The sequence below is a fragment of the Chaetodon auriga genome, chromosome 19 (genome assembly GCF_051107435.1).
Source record: "Chaetodon auriga isolate fChaAug3 chromosome 19, fChaAug3.hap1, whole genome shotgun sequence".
NCBI lineage: Eukaryota > Metazoa > Chordata > Actinopteri > Chaetodontiformes > Chaetodontidae > Chaetodon > Chaetodon auriga.
The window spans coordinates 12,162,996-12,172,693 of NC_135092.1; the positions used below are offsets into that span (position 1 = coordinate 12,162,996).

Here is a 9,698-nt window from a genome sequence, read left to right on the forward strand (position 1 = left end):
TGCACGCCCTCATCAAAACAAGCTAATTGTTGTGCTATAAACTTTATTTTTGGCTGTATAAATATCGCTGAATGCAGCTCATACCGCATGTGGGCATATAACGTGCATCCATGCATGCTTAGACAGACACACACACACACACACACACTCCTTTCATTTCTTTCACTGCAGACCAACATCCCTCACCAGTGGGTAGTAGGCCCTACACTCCCTCATCATTCCCCCCTCCCTCTTGTCCACCTCCTTGTTGTCATATGACCGCTGTTATGTGTGTGCAATGGAACACAAAGTTGCTCTGTTAGTCCCCTCTGCTCTGCCCTCTCAGATTTGAGTGCTGGAAGTAAGGCCCTCTCACTCACTCGGCCTCAGGAAAACAGACAGGCCCCTGTATGAGACTACCGGCAAAGATTAGACAGGAGGGCAAAGAGAAAGAGAGGGATGGATTGAGCTGATGTTATTTTACGTAACACCAAAAGATAACTTAATCTGTACTCATTCACAAAGCCCCGCCCAAAGATTTTGTTCAATTCAACTGACAACTTCCCTTACTGAGGCTTTACTGTTAAGTAATTTATTAGTCCTCTCTACATCAGCCCCTGTCTGAAAGAAACAGCGTCTTACAGCCGTTTGTGTGGAGATGACTCTTTGTCCTAGTACCTGGCAAGGATTATGAACCCAAAACAAACACAAATGCTGAGCCAGCTGAATCAGAGCAATGCCCTGTCTGAACATACAGAGTAACAAAGCAACTGGGAGGCCTGAACTTAATGGACACAACCATCCTCTGTGCTTTTATTGGATATTTCATAGGCACCGCATGGTGTTTAAGATCAATTTTTACGTTAAAAGCAAATGTATAAGCCTTGTGTGGTCATTCTGGTACTCCCTCTCCAGGAAATAAATGACATCTCAGATTAATCATTTTATTAAGCAGGCTGCCGAGGGAACTAGGCATGGCCCCCCTGGTACTCAACTGTAATAGAGCTGAGTTTAATTGTCCAAGTCAGCGGTGGGCTCACCTACAAGGTTAAAGATGGCTGGAAGTGCACCGGACGGTGACATTGGCCCCCTCAGTGCAAGAGCTGCTACCTCAACAGCCACTGTCACTTTAAAACCAAGTCTGTCCCTGCTGTCCCTTGCCATTATGTCAGCCAGTGGAGTGGATGTGGCAAATAACAAAAGAGGTGGAAGGAGGTCAACTCAGCATAGGTTTTGTCACTCTATTGCTCTCGTTTTGATATGCATAAAGGTAACTTGAGTGGCAGCATACTGCGTGCTAGCATTTAAACAAAAAGAGAAATAAAGCATTCGCTGTTGAGAGAGACTGTGTAGTTAATTTATGTGATGTGTATCCCACCGATTTAAGAATTCATGTTGACGTTTTTGTGTTTGGCTCAACAAAAACATTCAAAATCAAATCAAAATCACAGCTATTCTCTTTCTCCTAATGTTATGTTCAGACAGGTATCAGGGCATGATGACATTATTCAGTGTGTGCGTGTGTGTGTGTGTGTGTGTGTGAAGCTTGGCGAAGGCCCATTGTGTAAGCACGTGATTAACATTTATATTTCGCACTGGATGTTGATCATCGATCATTTTAAAGCCAAGGTCATCAGTGACCTGACATTTTTTGACATGTTGCAGTGGAAAGCATTACAGCTTTGCATGTTAAATCTAAATTTAATTCAAGTTAAATGTAACACTTAAACTTAAATTTGCAGCTCAAATGATAAAAATTGATCAGATATTAGTGCAGCTCTCAGGGTTGTGTATAGCTATTGTTACATTGAATGTGACCTTGGTTTGTCTACCAATGGTTACTAACCAGTGACTGAGACTGTAGTAGTTGATATTTAGAGATTACAACAGAACTGGACTCTGAATTGTGGGTGCAAAACATGAGACAGTAAGACACTGCAAAATGTTGTCTGAATGCAAAACATTTATTGCTATGCCCCCAGTTCTTATTCTGGTTGCTAACTGTTGCTGGATGTGATATTATGAGCCACAGCTGAACACATGACATGCATCATCTGTTGAGATGGCATCATGAAGATTTAAGCCACTGCAGATTTTGGTTACCACCTTAAATCACAACTCAGACCCCTTGAAGTTTTAATGAAACCAATATTGCTTCAAGTTATGGCCTGCTTGAAAAACACATGGATAATAAGAAATATTACATGACGCTTCTGAGCTAAGGGTGAGTTCCACATGCTGAGGAAATATGGTTTGTATTCTGCAAAAACTGCTTATCTGAATTGAGTGAGAACAGTAAATGGAACTTGCAGCTACCCATAAAGGCTTATCCCAATCTGTCAGCATTACACTGTGACAGCGATCAATATTCCTATCCCAGTTTTTCCTCACAACCTCCAATCAGGCAACATCACACAATGTTCATCATAAGTATCAATCTAATATTCCTGATCCATTTTGGTATTAGTAGTGCTGAAGAGATAAAGGCATGGTGGAATTTATCCACCATCTTTGCCTTGATGCACAGATGTCTGAGGGCCTCGATGTGAACTGCTGCCGGTGGAACTATCACAGACACATTCAGCATTCTTTCTGTGTCACATGCTCAGAAAAGCACGTCTTTCTACCCCTGTGAAATTATCACGGTCTTCCCCCCCCCCTTCATCCAATCTGTTTCAAATCTTCTCTTTTCCTTCTTTCTCTCTCTTGCTCCGTGCTGCATCAACCTCCGCCCCTCTGCCCCATCTGCCTCAAACCCCCCAGCCCCTCGACCCCTCCCTGCACTGGTTCTCTCTCTCTCTCTCTCAAACGTGTAATACAAACACACATACAGTACACACAAATTACACATACTCTCCTGATGCTACACAACCAATCCTAACCCCCATTGAAGAAAAAAAAAATACAGTCACACTCTGTTCACAATATGAAACATGAAACAGAAAATGTCACAAATCATCTAATTTTGCCTGCTGTGTGACGAACACGCTCTGCTCTCTCTCACCGTTAAGATTTACATGCATAAACACGGGCAAGCAACTGCACACAAATACATCCCAGTTTGAGATTATTAATGACTGCCGACGTAAATTTCCCCCGTAGAACAGTGGACAGCGAGCTCCGCTGTCAGGCCACAATTTGCCTGCTTATCCCAGTGCCTGCAGAGCCAGGCTCCGTGGGATTTGCACACCTCCCACTGCAAATTCACATTCAGTGTCTCGTAAAGCCAGTTGTAAGTACCAAACACCTGATCGTTTGTGATGGTGCTTTTACTCTCTCATTTCCCCCCTTACCATTTCATGGCTTATGGCTTGGACAGAAACATGCACACAAACACACACACCCACACACACACACACACACACACACACACACACACACACACATCTTTGATGCATCCTTCACTTGTCCTACATACAGTAATTACATGAACTGAGCAGTGTGTTCAGATAAAAGCATCCTATAAGAATCGAGGATGCTCTGGGGAGATGATGAGTCAAATTGCAAGCAGAGGATAGCAGCGTCTGTTGGCACAGAGCTAGCAGGGTGGAGGAGGGGACTGGACAGGCTGCCTGCCTTGGTGCCATCTCTGAACATCACCTTCCCCATTTTATCAGGAAAACACACTCGCCCTATGCAGAATGCCTGTAAATAAAAAGCATCTTGCCCCTCCTCTGTGTCCAAAGCAGGCCAGCCTTGCGGTGATTACAAAAAAAAAGCTGTGTCTGTTTGAGAGTAGTCAGGCTTACCGTGTTCACAAGCCAGCATCCATTTACAAAGGATACTGCAGACAAGCCCTTGCAAGGAGAGAAAGGCTCTGTGCAATCCACCTTTAGTCCTGCTGCTTCATCTTCACGTCTTCCTCATATTCACAGGGTCTCACACACACACATACATCTCTCTCTCTTTCAATGCCCCTCTTTCTCTGTCTTATTAACGTCTGTATTCTATATCCTCTTGTTTGCTCTGAGGCAGTTGAGACACTGCAGCGATGGGGGTGGAGGGCGTGTATATATGTGTGCGTGTGTTCGAGTGTGTCAGAGACAGAGAAGCAGAGAGAGGGAGTGCAGGACAGAAATGGAGGGAGGAGTCAGCAGGGATAGAGAGAGAAGGGGGAAATGGTCAGGATTAAATCATGAGAGTAGCAGAGAGAGAGAGAAAAACAGGCTTTGATGGGGTAGCTACTGCATCCAGTGTATCTTTATTTCATGCTGTAATGATAAAATATACATTGGCCATTAAGGAATCTGAGCCCTACCGGCTAGAATGGAGGTGAGGATGTGGTATTATATGCTTGCTGACAGGCCAGCAGCAGGATTGGTTGTGATTTCATTGATGACTGAAAAAACATACAAGATAGGGAGAGAGGGAGGAGGAGGAGGAGGGGACTAGAGAGAAGAGGAGAGGAAGGGAGGGGATGGGAGAAATGACGACAAAGGAATGGGAGGGGGATTGGACGATGGTGTAATGTGCTGTTTCTGTGCCAACTGTTTCTGTGACAGTGGAACCACTTCCTTTATTGCTATTGGCTATAACCAAGAACTGATAGAGGCTCGGGCAAATGAGGCAGCATGCCACAGGGTGTGAATGGGTGGTTCCTTTCATGTGTTTCTTCCACTTCTTGTTAACCTCTGGGAACAGCAATAAAAAGAAATTGTTTTGCTTGACTGCTGCCACAGAGAATACACATGCATGAGCACACAGAAACATAGTAATCACAGCGCTGGAGCATGATGTGAATTATCGCTTTGTCATTATGGATGCCACCAGTGTGTAAAGAGACTCCTCCCCTCCTCTTGACACACACACACACACACACACACACACACACACACACACACACACACACACACACACACACGCTGTCCTGCAGGAAAAAATCCCCAGATCAGGTTGCTCAGGGTGTGTAGTGTAATATAATTGCCTGGACACCAAACCTGTGTCATGAACTGTGAGATAATTAATCGGCTATAGGCCAGTGTGAGTGCACATCTGGTCTTGCCTCTCCCCGACCTTTCATCTGGCCCTTTTAATCCGGTCTGGCAGGCAGGTGGTGTATCGTCCCCATTCTTTCTCCCTGTCACTATCTCCCTCACTGTCTCTCTTTATCCCTATCACAACATTCAGTGTATATCATTAATTACCGCTCAATCATAACGTCCCCTCTTCTCTAGTACTGGTTTGATAAAGCAGAAATGTACCATCTCTCAATTTCGGTGTTCATGCAGAGTGAGCTGAACTTCCCAAAAATGAGTAACAGAAACCACACAACAGCGCAATAACACCATGTAATTCAGGCATATGAAACTAACACCTCCAACCACCAAAAACACACTCTGGGATGCCCCTATCTGGAGACACGCTCACAGGGCCTCTCTGATACACGGAGAAATGTATGATAGTCTCGGCTCTAAACTAGGGTGTTTCCACTGCACTCAACAGCTATTGTTGACATCTCACCTTAAATGTCAAACCTGTTATGATCTACCTGACCGCATCACACAGCAGCCAAATGTCCAGGTGTGATAGAAACATTAACATCGTGCATGTTTTGATTTGTTTGAACAGGAAAGACTTCAGTCTCTGTCCTGAATGAGAAGATGTAGTGGTGGGCTGATAGAAGTACAAAACAACCAGCAGTTAATTTCTGATAATCGTCTGTGATGATGATGGTGATATGCCAAATTGCCATGTTAAAACCCCTTTATCCCTTGAAAGGATTTCAATACTTCTTAGCTTTTTGGTAGTGAGGTCACACACTTTCGTCATCACTTGGTGACCTTAAAAACATATTGTATTTTTTATATTTAGACTGCAATGATTCCAGTCAGATTCCCTTTCCTGTTTGCAAAACTGCAGCAGCAAGGCAAATGAAGCAAATGACGAACAAAAGATGACCCCCTGTTAAGCAGCCCTACACTGGTTGCCTGTTAATTTAGAATTGATTTCAATATTTCACCATTAAAGCACAGCAGGGTTTGTCTCCCAGCTACATATCAGATTTAACTCTTTGTGAGCTGCAGCACAGCCCGGTCCTCTGGAAGATTGTCCTTTAAATCACTCCAAGAGACATTCTTTATGGAAAAACCCGTACTTTTTGTCCTCCATAAGAGTGTACTAATTTATTTGTTCTGTAAATCTCTGACTTTATTCTCCGTTCTGTTTCTCAAGATGTTCTCTGCCAGTGCCTTATGACCCCTCTGTCTCCTTCAGCATTTTTCCATTCTTTTCACTCTCACTACCCTCACTATCCCTTTTTGTCTCTCCCAGATTGTCTCTGTGCCTCTCCCAGCTTCCTGTCTCCCTAATCCTTAATCCTGTGGAAATCGGTCAGGCAGAATGAGCCAGCTTTGATCAGGCTCTCATATCAGGCGTGCTAACAGTGTCAGCACACCCGGATCCCACAGAACCCTGGAGCCCAGGGGGAGAGCTTCAAACAGGCGTTCACCCCCTGACTCTGCTTGAGAGGAAGGGGAAAGAGACGCTGCAGAGTTCCTGCTTCAACTGCCAGCTACAGACTCTGACACCAGTCTTTCTTTTTTGATTTAGCAAAGATTTGCATTGTGATTTGACACCATTTATCTTCGATGGCTCCTTTGCTTTGGTCTTTTTTTTCCACATGAACTCAACTTGCTGTGGGAAAAGAGGTCAGCAGCCACTGTTACACCATTTGCGGCTGAGAGCAGTGTTAAGTACAGAGATGAGGAAGATGCTTCGACTTTTGTCAGCGGAGTCCTTGACAGCAAGCATGGAATCTGTGTCACTGGTGTTTTGGTATTGTGATCCACGGTCAGCGATAATACCTGCCTGAGTGGGAGACATGTCACAAAACACCTGGTGATCTTGTAGCACAAATGCATCATGCAGGAAAAACTGGCCTTCCTTAAAGGTCAGCTTTGCGCAAAGTCAGAAAAAATACACAAACTGAATTATGTCAAAGCAATTTCTGCTTTGTGCCCATGTTTTAATCCAACATCCTACCTTGAAGATATGTTGGAATGGAATGGACATGCTTTTTTCACTTCATATTGGTATTTGAGGGGGCTACCATTGTAAAGCACACATTTACTGACACTGAATTGAGTGCCATGCGGTACATAAGAAAGTAACACTGCAAATACTGAAATAGCCAGTTGAATTATCATTCCATTCATTTAGCAATACTTTGCATGCAGCCTGTAAAAGGACAGTACAGACATTCTGAGTGGAAAGGTTATCCTACAGATTAGGATCATACCAAAGAATAATTTCACAGAGGCTATGATCTTGCAGAACTGACAGAGATGGCACATAAACATTTTTCTTTGTCACAACCTCGTGATCTGGAGGTCGGATCTCTCTGCAGATCTACAGCAATACTGACAGTGTAATCAGGTACTTTAAAACAGACAGAGAAATTAAGCATTCAACAGTTCATGGACAGGATGTGCAACATCTGATGTGTGACTGCATGCGATAATGGGCTCCACTTTTCAGCTGAGGATGGAAACTCTTTTGGTGATTGCATCACTATGTTCATAGTCCTGGTCTATAAAATGGAAGAGTAAGGTGTACATTTGGCAAACAATACCTCTGTGAAAGTAACCGATGTGGCGCTTGCATCAGTTATAGCACCCAATAATGTTAAAAAATAATATAATAATAATAATAATAGAAAGGTTTGAGATGAAAATGGGATCATGGCAAGAAGTGGATATATCAGAAAAAACATAAATACTCTTTATTTTTAAATATTCTGATCTGATCAGATCCTCTGTGTAGCTCATCCACTGTTTTCAAAGCAAATGCTGACATCTAGTGGCACATCCTATGCACTACATATTAAGAGGAACCATAACCTGTGTGTTTGATCATAGAAATGATTTAGTAAGAAGAAATGTAAATAATTTGAATTGTAACATACATTTTTTAGTTGTTGAGAAAAATTCTTCTGTATTCAGCAATATTTTAAATTGTGTCATTGTGCTATGCAAACCAAGCTGAATTTTGAAAGTGACAGAAGGAGGCTTGTTGGTTTTCTTTACTAAAGTGTAACACTGGACTCAGTAGTTTGTTCCAAATGTAGGACTTTATTATTTAAGTTGCTCAGGTATTGAATGATTCATTCATTGTGGCTACGCCTCTGTGCTTATCTTTAGTGTGCATTACAGTTACAGAGCTGATCTTATCTACATTTTTAATGCCTTTTATTTGGACTTACATAATAGCAATGCATTTTTGTAGCTGTTATGTAACATCAGTATGAAGTCAGCGCAAAACAAATTCAAGAGTTTTTAAAATGAATATCATCCACCTGAAGCCAGGAATCTGTCTGCAATCAAGACTTCATCCATAATCTTTGCACCTTAATTTTCTTTGTACACTAATCTAATCCGTAGCTGGTGGAAGCCAGAAGAACTGGAAGCTTTCAGTCTTCAGTATTTGATTGAGACTTTGAGGTTGAGACTTTGATTGAGACATCAGATGGTGTTTAAATGCCTTGTGTTTTTCAAATTTGTGGCTGCCTGTTCTGTATCTTCTCCTGCTTCTGTGAACAGCTTTTGGATCCAGTTAAGTTTTGTGGTCACAGCTGCTATAAATACTCCTGACATCTTTGGTATTACTCTCTTTGTAATGTTGTGACATCTAACAATTTAAATAAAGACTTTAATAATAGATCCAACAAAGACTAAATTACCAAATAAGGGGTTCCGTGATATCTAGAGTTATTCACAACTTAACCACATATAACACTTCAGTAGTTATTATAAACGCCCCTCTTCAAAACCGCCAAACATTTAGCTTTGGCTTGATGTATGATTCAGAAGAACCCTATTTGCCTTGAATGAATGAGGCCTTTGATCAATGCTGCTCCTGTATCTAGTGAATATGTGGTTCTGTTGTTGAGAACAGATTGTACATAATCTGTAAGAAAAGCAGCTCTTTGCAGGCTTTAGTAATCCCCACACTCTTTGGCAAGAAGGAATTCCATTGACCCCTTTCTAAACCCTAATGCCATCTTTATCTACAGGAAAGACACTGTCTTGTCTGGCATCAGATAAGCCCTAATAGGAAAATTTTCTATTGTCAAGTGCGATAATTATTCCACTGGACTTGAATCAGTGTGTAACATTTCCCCAAATCAATACACATATTTAGCAGCGGAGATGCTCAAAAGGAACAGCAATGGTCAAAATAGCCATATATACAGCACAGATAGCAATATATAGAAATTAGGACTTAAACACTCTAAATGTGTGAACTAATATTTGCAAATGTAATGTGAATCTGCAGCTAAATTTGAAGGTGAGTACTGAGACTTGTGAACCTTCAACCTGATATGTAAATGTGTGGACAGATTTGTAAAAGGGTAAAGTATCTCATCTCTCTATGTCTGTGTGAACTGATGCTTTCACATGTTTCAGGACACATGCTCAAATGTGGGTGCATTGCACACCCAGAAATGTCTTGCCAGGGAAGGATCTGACCTTGTTTCCATATGCGACTCGGCTGTGCTTTTCAGTTATCCGGCGTTTGTCGTATTAAATATGTCGTTTTGTTGGTTTGTCCACAAACAGGGGGCTCTTAGTCATTGCACACTTTGTGTTTAAGGATATGTATCCTTCCTTCACTTGGTCCATCCACCCATGCATCCATCTGAGCATGAGTTTGTGTATTCATTCATCCAAATCAAGATATTCCAATAGCTACTATCCAGATTACCCAGTAATACTGCATCG

At 42.2% G+C, this 9,698-nt stretch overlaps 1 protein-coding gene across 1 annotated transcript in view; it reads right to left on the reverse strand.

The window, feature by feature from the left end:
* gnaz (guanine nucleotide binding protein (G protein), alpha z polypeptide) overlaps positions 1 to 4,015 on the reverse strand; it is a 28,595-nt gene extending 24,580 nt beyond the window's left edge. The window contains exon 1 of the mRNA XM_076757657.1: positions 3,729 to 4,015. The gene's annotated coding sequence lies outside the window, so the exon portion shown is untranslated. The remainder of the gene's footprint in view (positions 1 to 3,728) is intronic.
* Between the last annotated feature and the right edge of the window lie 5,683 nt (positions 4,016 to 9,698).